Source organism: Protopterus annectens, chromosome 3.part0 (genome assembly GCF_019279795.1).
Source record: "Protopterus annectens isolate FY-2018-M chromosome 3.part0, PAN1.0, whole genome shotgun sequence".
NCBI classification, from domain to species: Eukaryota; Metazoa; Chordata; order Ceratodontiformes; family Protopteridae; genus Protopterus; species Protopterus annectens.
This window is the reverse complement of record NC_056731.1, coordinates 1,048,210,086-1,048,225,368: the sequence shown is the minus strand read 5'-3', so window position 1 is coordinate 1,048,225,368 and position 15,283 is coordinate 1,048,210,086.

The following is a 15,283-nucleotide window of genomic DNA, read 5'->3' as shown; positions in this document are numbered from 1 at the left end:
AGTGATAACTGGAATACTGGAAATGTTGTATATAGGGACATGTGCAATGACTGCCTTGATTTTTTTATGTGGGTAAGACTATGTAAAAATTGAAAAGGAGGATTTCAGGTCTTCTTTCTGATATTAGACATAAATACCAGAGGTGTGCCTTATCCAAACACTTATTAAGACACCCTAGACATTCTGGTTTTAGATTTATCATTCTGGACTGTATGGAGATGATGAAGGGGACCTCAATGGTGTTTTGGAGAACAATTAATTATGCTGGAAGTTGAAATTAAATGCATTCCAAAAAAAACAGGGCTTAACTATTATTGCTTTAGTAAGAGTATATTGAATTTATGTAAGCTGCCACACAATCCCCCGAATTCAGCAATCTCTGCACGGTGTACAGGAACAGTGCCGGAGCTCCATGACTCAATATGTCCACAATGCAATCCAGGAATAAGCTACAGGGACATGCACGAGAGCTCCTGCACTATTCCTGCACAGACACAGCTCCTGTATGCAAATTACCCCATTTGCAGGTGAAAAACATGCAAATGAGGTGAATTTGCAATGCAGGAAGCTGGCAGCCAGCCGCGCAGGACTAGTGTAATCTGCAGAAATGTACTCGTTTAGTAACCGAGTACATTTCTGCAAACTACAAAACAGAGCCATGACAGCTCCAAATAAAGGGTGTATATAATGTTTATAGCATGCCAATGGCAAAATATATGGCCATTGGCATAGAATACAGTTTAAAAAAAATAGCTTATTTTTTTTAGCCGATTTCGGCTGTTTAAGCATAGGGCAGCAGCTCGCAAACGGGATCGGACCGAAAATATAAAAAATAACCTGAAATAAGCACTCTAACCAAAATCACTATTTTGCCATTATACTCAATGGCAGGGAGAAGACAACATGGCCAGGGAATAGTGGTTGCTAAGGGGGGAGGCTCAGTGTGGGACCTGTAACTATGCATTAGCAGGCAATCCTGTGCAAATGAGGGGAATGATACTGAATCCCAGATTTCCCCTCAGTGCTAGTCAGCACCCAACAGTGTAAGTGCAGGAATAGCTTGGTTCAAGCCTAACAGTTAGCTGACATCATGGGGGGGTGTCAGGCATACTGTAAGTGGATTGGAGCCCTGTAGCTCGGGTTTGCCTTAGCATAGCAGAGCTAAGCAAGGGTGTGTGTCTGAGGCTGCCTAGCCCTTTTTACATTGCATATGCAGGTGTGTGCGCTGTGCACCAGGTTTTAAAGGAAAAGAACAAAAGTAAACCAGGAAATAGCAGCTCTGAGCACATTTGACCACTGTGTTTGTGCAGCACACCCCTGGGCTTAAACAGAAAGGCAGTAGGAAGGGAAAACAGCAGTAGGAAGGTAATCAAGGAGAACTAGCATAGCTGGCAAGTGAAATGTATCCGAGTTAGCCAATTGCACAGGCAGTAGCCCAGCCCAGAACATTACTATAAACTATGCAAACACCTTTCCCTCTGGTTTTCCCACATACTCTACACCACCAGTGTATACAAGAGGGGGAAAAATTAATAAACAAAAACAACAAAATGATAGGGGCTGAAGCAGCTATCATACATCAACATGTGGAAGAGGCTGAGGGAGGTGCAGATGAGAATGCTGTTGACCAACCCACAGTGAGGAGATAGAGAAGAGTGTACAGACTCAGGGTAACCTACCAGGGGCTACATGAGCTGGAGATAGTGGAGCACTATAGGGTGGACAGGGACCTTCTACAGCAAATTATTGAGCAGTGCCAGACACGCATGACACACAGAACTAACAGAGTGGAACCCATCCCAGTGGATACCAAGGTATGTGTAGGCCTAAGAATACTGGCCACAGGTGCCTTCCAAATGCCAACTGGTGATATCATGGGGAACTTACATGCATCAGCATCCAGGGTACTCCACCAGTTCCTGGATGCCATGTCAGCACATGCCAATGAGCACATATATTTCCTCAACACCTGTGAGGCATTGGCCAACAATATGCATCTCTTCCACCAAATAGCAGAATACCCTGAGGTAGTGGGTGCTATAGATTGTACGCACATATGCATCAGAGCACCACCTGGTGAGTGGGATAGGGTCTACATCAACCGCATGAGCTTCCCCTCCATCAACTGCCAGGTTGTGTGCGATGCCCAGGGCATTATAATGAATGCATGGGCGGGCTGCCCTGGAAGCTATCATGATTCCCACATTTGGCATCTGACCCAGCTGTACCAGGGATTTGCCAATGGGGACATCCCTTATGGTCACCTAGTGGGGTATGCTGGTTACACACTGGAGCCGTGGCTGATGACACTCCTCAGAAATGCCCACACACCCAAACAAGAAATCCATAATGAGGCACACACACAGACCAGAATTATAATAGTGCATGTGTTTGGGATGCTCACGTCACGGTTCCGGTGCCTGGACACATCTGGTGGAGCCTTGCAGTACTCACCAGCTATATGTACTCAAATTGTTATCATATGTGCCATGCTACACAATATGATCCTGCAGAAACAGCTACAGCAGCAATAGCACAGGACAGGGCCACACAGCCACCCACCATTGCCAAGACCTGCATAGGCACAGAGTGACTCGGAGGAGGAACAACCTGAGCCTGCCCCAGTAGGCAGAAGGAGGTGTGCCCAGTATACCCTGGCCTTTGCAAAGAGGCAACGCATAGCACATACACTAACACAGTAGGGATCCAGGGAATAACACTTCTCTCTGACTCGCCCATACAGTAAAAGTATGCCAAACATGACACTACCTGTGCACAGCCATGTATAGGGAGTGTACTATGTGCATCCAACATAGGCAGCCCTCCAGCACCATCCTCAATACTGGCACAGCCACAAGGTAAGTCACTCTTCTTACCAATTGTCGACTGGAGTAGTATGTGTTGTTACTTGTATCTATGGTATGGATGTGAGCATGCAAGGGAATCGGGTGGCTGAATGGGATGCCTACAGCTAGTAGACACCTATTGTGGCAGAATAAGATCTCTAACAAATACTGGTTTCACCATAGTAGCCAGTACTACACATGGTGACAAAACTCACTCCAGGAAATGTGCTGGGCCACATGTGTGTCCATATGACACACACATACCAGTCAGGGAGGCTAACATACCCAACAACAGTCTCAACCAGCAGAACAGGTGTAGAAAAACACAAACAAAGGCTGTGCTAAGGCCTCTGAATGATGACTATGGGTAACCACCCGCAGGCCTACACAGACAGACTACATCAGGTCAGGCAGTGGGATGTTAGTTCTGAAAGGTAAAAAGTCAGAAACTGATATGTAGGTCAATCAAACCTAAGACCTGTAGTACACTGATATGCTCTAGTCAGCATGATAGGTTAGAATACAGAATGAAATGGAGTACCTGACGTACCAGTACAGTCATGTAAAATGTGTACAAGTGTCTGATGTGCCCCCCAATCCAATATAGATATGTAGTAACAGTCAGGTGTGCTCCCCCCAATTCTATGTAGAAATGTAGTAATAGTCAGGTGTGCCCCCCAATCCTATGTAGAAATGTAGTAACAGTCTGGTGTGCCCCCCAATCCTATGTATAAATGTAGTAACAGTCAGGTGTGCCCCCCATTAATATGTAGACATGTAGTAACAGTCAGGTGTGCCCCCCAATCCTATGTAGAAATGTAGTAACAGTCAGGTGTTCCCCCCAAATCCTATGTAGAAATGTAGTAACAGTCAGGTGTGCCCCCCCCAATCCAATGTAGAGATGTAGTAACAGTCAAGTGTGCCCCCCATGCCTATGTAGACATGTAGTATAAATCAGGTGTACACCCAACCAATCCTATGTAGAAATGTAGTAATACACTGGTGTGCCCCCCAATCTGATGTTGACACGTAGTAATAGTCAGGTTTCCCTCCACAAGCCTATGTAGAAATGTAGTAACATGTATGTGTAGGTATAATACCAGTGGAGCACAGATTACTTGAGGTGGCGAAGGTAGCAGGACAGATTGTAGCATTTGTAAAATAAGTAGGTATGCGTGTGTTAGGTTGGTGTGTGTTTCATATTGTGTGAGAGTGGTCAGTATGTATGCATGGTGAGGTTTATCCTGGTGGCCATTGCCCAGTACTGCAGATGACAGGGTCAAGTCCTCACAACTGCAGTGCCAAACACAATTCTCCCCAGTATAACAAATTCTAGCAGTAAACCATTGTAAATGTATGGAGGTAATATGTGTCACCATCTGAATGATGGACATGGCATGACTGCTGGGTCAGATATACAAGCAGTACACAGGGGGAAATACCCCAGACAGTGTATAATGTGTAACCATTAAATGGACACACACTTGGAATTGTACATACAGGTTTGCAACACATTATCTGGGCTTGCAGTAGGGAATACCAATGTTGTCTGGCCAAACATCTGCAGACTACAATGGTCATAGGAATGATGTATTGAGAACAGCTGATGTCTCTGCACAAGTCAGCATAAGTGGAATGCCCCATGCGTATCTGTGAGTTAGATGCAAGTAGTGTCCATAGCACACATGCACAAAGCTCTCCCAACCACCACCCACAGGTACCTCTCCGGTCTTATCCCTACTGTTGGGAATGGGTAAAATATGACCCCCACCTGTGTATGACAATTGTGAAAGAATGCAGCATGCAGTGCAGGTGTCCCATGCAGGTCTGTCCCTAGCTGTAAGCAGCACCCTGCCAGCATTCACACCACTTGATCAATACTGACAGAAAGTATTGGCATAAATATCTAGCACACCTACCCTGTCACCCCAGGGGAATATACTGTACTGCAGTCTGGGACTGTATGACTGACAGAATGCAATGGGCTTCCACAGCTGGCCTGCATCACTAACAAATGGCCTACAGTCCTCTGCCAAAGGCCCGTGTCTCACCCGAACTGCCAATGTATGTTATGTCATGGACTCCCAAGTAACAACAAAACACAGTCCACAGAACTCATATGCAAGGCCATGTGGACAAACCACAGTAACATGTCCACCATGTCCCACTGCATGAACTGTGGACCAACACCAATACACTGTTTTGATGGGATGATAACTATAGGGAAAGTATCAAATAATGTTTGCATAATGTATGGAAGAGGACAGAATAATGGGGGGTTTGGAGCATGGGCAGCATGGAAAGTGCGAAGTCTGAAACACAGCCATGTGCACATACTATCCCTGGCTGCAAACACAAGAATGGGTGGCTACAAACCTGCTCATAAACCACAATAGGGGTAATGTCCTAACTTATGACCCCTGCCTCTGGATAACCTTTGTGAATCTGTACAGCTGTGAGGTATTGCCACAGCAAGATAAGGCCATACTGTCACGTCAATGGGTGTACAAGTATGGGATGCTCTGTCACCACTGTACCAAGGTGCTGAACCAGTTACACAGACCCAGCAGCAAGTGTCTGCAGCTCCCCCTACAGAATGGCATTAGTTTGCAGGAACATGTAGGCATTTGACCACAATATTGGACACAGCTGCATTCACCCTGTGTTCCCCAGGACATCACTGCAAGCAACAATGTCTACCTGACAATATTTGATGACATAAACATCACAGTGTATAACAGTACACATGTCTGAATACCTCTGCTAACACCAGGACCATGTAGTAGAAGCAGCACAGACACAATTATCTACAGTACCCACTATCCCTTGCCTAGTTTGACCACATGTCCAATGATCTACAGATATCTTGCTGAAACAATTTGCTAGCTATAGGTGTAGAACACTAAAGTCTACACTGGAGTAGAATCTACCTGGAATTGATCCACACATTCAATACAGAAGGGCATATTGGGCATGCTCCCACACTTAGAGAAATGAAGGCAATGTCAGACAACAAAATACTGAAAGGTCATACTGGGCAGGCTCACACACTTAAAGAAATGAAGCCCATGTCTGGCAACAACAGTAGACCAAACATATCTGACAGTTGCAGGTGTTAGTGCATACACACCTCAGTATGCACCAGTCATGCTTTGCACAAATATTGGATAGAAATACACACATATATCCAAGGACAACACACTATAATATGCCAAACGTATGCATACATAGATGTGTGGAAGAGAATGACAGTGACAAAGAGCCTCCCATTATGAGGCCTGTCCCACCCAGCACACAGCCAAATGGCTGCAACCATATGATGTGTAAATGTCACTGATTGTAGACATTTGCCTCTGGAATCCCTCAGCATTATATACTCTGTGGTGCTTGTGCTAACTGTGCAACATTACTGTACAAGGCAGTAGTCATCTAGCAGTTGTATACATGTACCTGTGGAATATAAACCTGTGTGTGCCTGAGTGTGGTGTGTCTATCTCTAGATGAATGGGTTATGACCCATGCACACACACTGGCCTCCCCATTGTCCTACTATGGTAAGCCTGCTGATGTCAGTTACTTTAAAATACACCTTTGGGTAATGGACAGCCCAGTAATTCCTGTGGTGTGTCCTATAACTGTGTAATGCTATAGTGTAATCATCTAGTTAGGTAGGAGTTCTAATCCCAGACATCACAAATGTGTTTGTGTGTTTGTCTGTGCAGGAATTATTGCTTTTTAGGCTAGTCACACTCACTACAATTCAAATGCCCTACTTTGGCGAGCCCGCTGATGTCATTCACTTTGAAATACACCTTTGGGGAAAGAAAAGTCCAGTAATCTCTGTGGCGCATCCTATAACTGTGTAATGCTGTAGTGTGATAAACTAGTTAGGAAGAAGTTCTAATCCCAGACATGGTCGCTCTGTGTGTGTGTGTGTGTGTGTGTGTGTGTGTGTGTGTGTGTGTGTGTGTGTGTGTGTGTGTGCGTTTGTCTGTGTATTGAGCAATACTTTTTAGGCTTGTCACACTCACTACAATTTCAAATGCCATACTTTGGCATGTCTGCTGATGTCATTCACCTTGAAATACACCTTTGGGGAAGGTGTAGCCCAGTAATCTCCATGGTGTGTCCTAGAACAGCGTAATGCTCTAGTGTAATATAGTAGTTTGGTAGGGGTTTTATTCCCAGACATGGCAAGTGTAAATGTTTGTTTGTTTGTCTGTCTAGGGAGCAATGCTTTTGGGGCCATTCACAGTCAATACAACCACCATTACCCTTCTTTGGCAAGCCTGCCGATGTCATTTATTTTTAAATACACTTTTGGGGAAGAAGTACTCCAGTAATCTCCGTGGTGCATCCTATAACAATGTATTGCTGCAGTGTGATATAGTAGTTTGGTAGAGATTCTATTCCCAGAGATGGCAATTGTGGATGTTTGTGTGTTTGTTTGTCTGTGTAGGTAGCAATGCTTTTGAAGCCATTCACAGTCAATACAACTACCATTGTCCTTCTTTGGCAAGCCTGCTGATGTCATTCATTTTGAAATACACTTTTGGGGAAGGCGTAGTCATGTAATCTCCATGGCATGTCCTATAACTGCATAAGGCTGTAGTGTGATAAACTAGTTAGGTAGGAGTTCTAATCCCAGACATGGCCACTGTGTGTGTGTGTGTGTGTGTGTGTGTGTGTGTGTGTGTGTGTGTGTGTGTGTGTGTGTGTGTGTGTGTTTGTGTCTGTGTTTGTCATTCATATCCAGTGTGGAGGACGTGGTGAGTGTGTAACAACTGTACTCATTGTGGAGTGTGTTTTGCACCTTTCTTATATGGTGGGCCTATTATGTGTAGGGAGCAATGTTTTTGAAGCCATTCACAGTCAATACAACCACTATTGCCCTTCTTTGGCAAACCTGTTGATGTCATTCATTTTGAAATACACTTTTGGGGAAGGAGTAGTCCAGTAATCTCTGTAGCACATCCTGTAACTGCACAATGCCTATTATATGTCACGATGTCCACCTTACAAGGATAACAGATGTCAAATAGCCGAGAGGCTGGGATGCCAATCCATACCCCTACATGTGAAATCAAGGCCTGGTGAACAAATTAAGCAACCCTTGTATTAACCAGAGAACACTCTCAACCCATGTCTCATACACAAACACACAACCGCTTTGTTGGTAGTACCCTGCATATTGCCCAGAGATAGTGACCATGGTGTGATTGCAGTGGACTACAGAGGGCATGGCACCCTGTCTCATCACTACATTAGGCACTTAAATTGCAGACAGTACACCTTCACTATGTTCTCCACTGGATGACTTCAACAACTGTGGTGCCATCAAATGGGACCCACAAAGGACATGCCATGCCTTAAACACATGCCCTGTATGGACAGATGCCACTGACACCAGGGAATGCCTATATCATGCTATCAATGTAAGTGCAGGGTGAACCTGGTGTCCATTACCAGTTCCCACCACATGAGGCCAGGAATGACACATCTGATGATAAAAATCTGTGTACACAACATGGACCAGACACCCCAGGTACAGTTCCACATGTCACTGAACATGCATGTGAGATGTGTGCACATCCCAGACACCACCCATGTCATGGACTATAGAACATATACATGGCAAACATTGCATAGCACTGGCCACACACAATAGCAACCCAGGTGACTGGATGGTGAATACAATACCCACCTGTGTGGGCCAATCCAGACACTACACCCCTGAGCCACACTGCAGACCATTGTCATGTAGCCTGATGCCAAGGTATACCCTTCACCTAGCCTTGTACAGCCTTCTGGCAGAGTCAATCACTACACACATGTGAAGCAATGCACCCATGCATGTCAGTACTGGCACCCTGTGTCTGTGTGTGTGTGTTTGTGGAGTATGATGCTTTTGACCACATTCACACTCACTCCAACTCCCACTGGCCTACTGAAGCATGCTGTCTGATGTCAGACACCTTCACATACCCTTTACCCATATATCATCTGGATAATCCCTGTGGTGCATGGGATACCTGCGCATTACTGTATTGTGGTAAATTAGCTAGTTAGGAAATCTATTCCTGACCCTGCCAACTGTGTCAATGTGCTTGCATCCCTGAGAAAGTGTGGCTGTGTTGATGTTGATACCTGTTCATGTGGACAGGCATATGTACTACACCTACCTTATTGCTCATATATCACTGTTGCAGATGTCACTCACCATCAGATATACCTTTGGACAGCTCCCCAATATGTAAGCTATGTGGTGCATGCAATAACTGCATAGACATGTGATAGAATTACATAGTCAGTCAGGGGTTAGAAACCCCATACTGGTAGGTGTGTGACACAAACATGCTTAGGTTTTACTCTCCCACCTCCTCCCTGACTTACTTTGTCTCTGGCTGTCTCTCTCACTCTCTCTCTGGTGGATGTGGAGAAGTACACCTGCTTTGCTTAGGCAGCAGCTTGTGTTTTGTAAGTGATGCTCATGATCAGCTGATGGCCCCTGCATGAATTGCAGCCCCCTCTAGCTGATTGCATGTGGAACAGCTGTGGTAACATTCCCATAGCCAATTGCATGGAAACATACTCCAATATCTAGGAACATCATATGGGTGTTGGGCCTTTTCATTCACTGTGAGCAGGACCTCAATTTGGCATTTGGCAAACAGCACCACAGATGGCATTGGAATTTACCTCTAACAGCATGCACTGTGGAAAGAGGCCAACAGACAGGAGGGGGATGTGCCGGACATGACTACAGAATGTAAGTGTTGCTCTTCTGCATTTGGAGTAATGTCGGATTAACAGGGTGTGTGTGGATATGGCTGGCCTACATGATTTAATACCTGTCATGACTGTGTTATATGTTTGAGGAAACTCCCACCTGCAGGATTATCTGCAGACTGAGCAGTGTGTGGAGCCTTATGTTTCTTGTGTTACTCACAGAACACATATCTTAGAACTGCAGAAGCATAGTCTGAGGATTGCAGTCAGTACATGGTGACAACCATGAGAGTTACTGACTTCATATCCTTCATATGACATATGTCACAACAAACCCTGGTATGATAGTAAATGTATGAGGTTATCACAGGAACATGCCAATATTGGCCCAGTCTTTGTGGCTCCAGCCACAAGTCTGTCAACCTTTGTACATATGTCATGCAGTAAGAGGTGCATATTTTCTGTACACATTATTTATTGACATCATACCTGATAACAAGCCAGTCAAATATCAAACTGCTAGACATGTTATGTATAGTAGGGGTTATTTCTGAGGACATAACCTGGGCATTATGCAGTTGTGTGTGCAGTACTGGGTCTGTGTACTTATGGTGATAATATGTGTATTGAGCATACGTACCTTGGGCTGTGCACATACTGTGGTAGATGCCATTGTTCTTGGTCCTGTTCAATTTGATGTTGCATGCTGCTCCAGTGTATGGAACCCTATCGGCTCACACGTCTGTAGGGCCAGACGCACATCTGTCCCATACCACAGACCAGCATCGGACCACACTGTGCCATGACCCAGTGTATGTAGGGTTAGTGTTTGAGTGGCACATATGAGGATGGTGTTTATCAGACAGTCCATATAGTGTCAAATTAAGCTTGCCTACGAAATGAGGCCGTGGCTGTGTTCACATTGGTTGTGGGTATGCAGTTTCTCACAGGTGTCTGTTACTCTGTGCTGTGACATGTGTGTAGAACCTGCTATATTTCAAGATCCATGAGTATTCCCCCATACAAAATGTAGTCCAGTGTTGTGACAGTCTGCTTGTAGTTTGCACAGTGCTTTGTGACATGCCTAGCAGCTTAGTGTAATTACCCAGTGTGCTGTTATGTCCAGTTATTTGCAAGACATAATGCTGCCAGGCCACAATAACTGTTGTTTATTTCTGACAAAGCAGTGGGATTCTGTACAGATGTATGTTACTAACTACTGGGTAGTATGTGGCCATGTGACCTCTGCAGCATCAGGTATTATGTGTCAGGACAGACTGGCGTTTGTGAATGCATAAACTGTGTGGGCATATGTAGTCCAGTATTTACATGATATACCCATGTACATGGCTAACATCCACATTGTGCAGTGTGGTCCATATGTCTCGCATGAACAGGATCTGTGTACACCTCTAGATTGACCACAGAGTGATAGACTGTCCACATATATTGGTCATATCTGTGCTGTAGTCCACAGGATCATTACTGTACTAGCAGTGGTACTGTACTATGATATCCTTAGAATGTCTGTCAGTAGCCAATGGTGTAGATGTCAAAAGCAGATGTGACATCCCCCACACAACATGTCTGTTAAGACAACCCCTGTTACAGTAGCACCAGTCTACATATATACCTGAAATACATACATGAAATCCTCTTGCACTAAGAGGTTGGGACTATTGGTGCTGAGGTAGGACTACACTCCATGTTCTGGACATATGGTAAACATATATGTATGTGTGTGTGTGTGTATATATATATATATATATATATATATATATATATATATATATATATATATATATATATATATATATATATATATATATATATATATATATATATATATACAGACACAAATGTATACACATATGCAGCAATATATGTCTACACATATACAGATACCTTGATATATAAGCATATATATTATGGATATCTACATATATATTGACATAAATAGGTATATCTGAATAGATATGTATGCACATATAGTTTTATATATATATATATATATATATATATATATATCAACATAAATAGGTATATCTGTACACATAGGATGTGCATATATGTATATATATATATATATATATATATATATATATATATATATATATATATATAAATATATATATATATATTTACAGATAGATCTAAAAATGGCCATAAATATAATGCACTATACAGATGTGTAGACATAATGTATGAATATATACATGTATGCATATGTAGACATATATCTACATATGTATATGTATATATCCATATTCCTGTCATGTGTAAACATCACGGTTGTGTATACCTTCCCAGCTGTATCTCACCGTATGTATCTGACATGTGTATATTCAGATATAACAACATATGTGATGCAACAGTAATATTAATAACAAGTACTACACAATTGTAGAAGTCAAAGCAATTGTTCAATACTATTCAATAAGTGTAGTGATAGATATATTGGAAAAACAACAACTGTCTTCACAGCTGTCATGGCATATTGGTTAACTGTTGTGACTATAGTGTACAGGGTCCTGGTTTCAAGGGCTGTGTATTTTGTTGTTGGGCAGAACAAGGGCTGTTGAATACAAAGTGGTTAAGGCAGTTTTGAGCAGCTTTAAGTGTATTTGCGTAGGTTTGCGTGAAGCTAAGCGGTGCTAAGCTATAGTTAAATGTACGGGCACTTATACCATGTAGGCTTCACTTACCAGTGCACAAATGTGCTTAGCTGTTATATTGCAGCAATGCTGACACCTGCTAAGCATGGCTCAGCCCTGGTAACCCATGCTCACATCCCAGTCTGATAACATAGCAGGGTAATGACATCTGTAATAAGTGTATGTAATGCCATCTACAATACATATGTCTATGTGCTGTCATTACAGTAACAACGGGTGTGAGTGTCATGTCTGGGACACTCAAGTATATAAGATCTGTACAGCACTGTTATCCATGTGAATGTGTTACATACAAGGGTAGTAATCTAGATTACGTGCTGTCACATTGGCATGTAGTGTATCATGGCAGTACTACTGTTGACAGTGCTTTCCCAGGCAAGAGTAGATTGCTAAATGTAGTTCTGACAACAAGCACACCTACAGACATAGCTGGACTGTGAGGCATCACTGTCATGTTCCTAGTGTGTGAGCTGTGTCGCAGTATATATATCCCCTACAGGATAATGATCTGACATGTGGAAAGTAACTGTAGACTACTGTCTATACAGCACATGTCAGTGAGGGCTTCCAACATGTAGTAATGGCATACATATTGGTATCAGACGTCTATCTGTCGACAGATTCATCCTACTGCATAGCTACTTACCAAGATCATGTCTGTCAGTCCCTGTACATAGGTTCATAGGTTCATACTAGGCTATCTGCCCTAGGGCATTTATAAGCCTAGCCCAGAGTTTTGTGGCTTTCGCCACCCCTTTAGTTTGAAAGATACTATGCCCATTATTTTGCTGTGCCTCTGTCAAGCAGTGACACTGAGGTTGTCCCTGGGGTATACCTGCGATCTCCCATCCATTGTTCAAGATTTCTCTTGAACAAGGCCAGCGAGGTGCTCTGCCTCACATGAACCGGGATTTTGTTCCACAGCATAGGGAGTCTCTGGGTGATGAATCTGTAGCCTCCAGCACGTCCTATTAATAGCCGTGTCGAGGTTCAAGTCTCTTGCCCTTGTAGTTTTGATGGATTTAGATTTTTTTAGGTTAAGCATGTTCATTAATTCCAGGTTGGACATGACCTTGCATGTCAGGCACAGGTCACCTCTGAGCAGTTTGTAAGAGACTAAATAGAGCTGGAGTTCCTTCAGTCGGGCAGCAAAAGACATATTTTTGAGACCCTTTATCCTTTTAGTGAGGAACTTTTGGGGCCTTTCCAATTGCTGCAGGTGTCGGGTTAGATACATTCCGAATGGGGCATTGTACTCAATCATTGGTCTGATGAGTGATGAGTACAGGGAAACGATGACCTCCCTTGATCTAGATGTGAATCCCTTCATGATCAGGTGGGCAATGTAGAAGGTCTTCCTAACTACTTTGGCAACGTGAGTGTCAAACGAAAGGTTACTGTCAACCTGGGTCCCCAGATCCCTGATAACCTCTTCTGTGCTTAGTGGATTGCCACCTATATGGTAACTAGGGGTAACCTTGTTTTTCCCGAAGGGAATGACTATGGATTTTTTGGCGTTTAACTTTAGGCCATGGCTCTGGCACCAGTTATCTGTTTCTATGAGACCCTTCTGAAGGATGTCTGTGTCAGATGGGTTTTCAACTATGGTGCCCAGTTTGCAGTCATCTGCAAACTTTGTCAGCCATAATCCTCCTGTGTTTGCCTGTACTTCTGAAAAGTAGATGCCGAACAAGAGTGGGCCCAGGACTGAGCCTTGTGGCACACCACTTGTGACAGGCTTGGAGTCTGACATGGTGCCAGCAACTCTGACCCTGTGGGTTCTGTCACTTAGCCAGTTTGCAACCCATCTTGTGACGTATGGGTTTACGTTTAAGCTGGTGAGTTTTTCAATGATACCCGAGTGGGGTATTGTGTTGAAAGCCTTTGCCAGGTCAAGGTAGGCTGTGTGGACTGCCTTGCCCTCGTCAATGGCCTTGGTGACTGTTTCGAAAAAGTCAACCAAGTTTAAAAGGCATGATCTGCCCTTGACAAAGCCAAACTGGGTTGGATCCAACGTCTGCAAGTCCCCTATGTCTTTATTTATGAGTTCCATTATGATCCTCTCCATAGCTTTGCAGACCAGGCTTCTCAAGCTGATGGGATGGTAGTTTCCGGGGTCGGTGGAGGCACCGCCTTTGTGAAGTGTGACCACTGTTGCCGTACACCACTCCTTGGGTACGTATCCTGAGGTGAGACTAAGATTAAACAGTTGCCCTAATTGCGGGTTTAATTCCTCATTGAGTTCATGGAGCACACAACCAGGGACACCATCTGGTCCCATGGATGCTGTGTTTTTCGCCTTGGAGAGAGCAATTCTCACCTGAGCATTTGAGATGTTTGGGGGACTACAGTCCTCTGGTATAGATATCTCTCCTTTTGGGGAGGGGATTTGCACTGAACCTGTCAGCCAGTATGTTGGCAATGTCTGTAGGTTCCGTGATTTTTACATCATTTTGCACTACTTCTGAGCATATCTGGGAGTTTCCTCCCAGGTTTCTAACATAGCTAAAAAAGGCCTTATGATTGTCTTTTGAGTCCTTAGCGATTTTTCTCTCAAAATTTGCCTTGGATGCTTTTATGAGAGATCTCAGTTTTTTACTTATAATGATCAAGGGTGTCTTCCCTTTTACGGATTTTGCTCTATCTTGTAGTAGCTTTTTCCTTTTGTTGTAAAGCTTGTTTATGGCTGGGGTCCACCAGACTTGACCCTTGCCTTTGGTACAAAGAGTCTTTGTTTTGTTTGGGATTGCCTTATCCATGCAGTCCTGGAGGTGCTGGTAGAAGGCATTTGTAAGTGATTCAGTGGTTTGAGTAATGGTTTCCGCTGGCTCGGGGGCTTTGAAAGAGACCACACCAGTCTTTAGGAGTGTGAAGTCGGCTTTTGAGAAGTTCTTCACTGTGGTCTTTTTTATCTGGGGTGGGGGCGGGATGTGGACTTCCAGTGAGATTAGTTTATGATCTGATCTCACCAATGATGGGTATACCTCTGGTGTTGAACATTGTGACCCCATGTTTGTGATGATGAGATCCAGT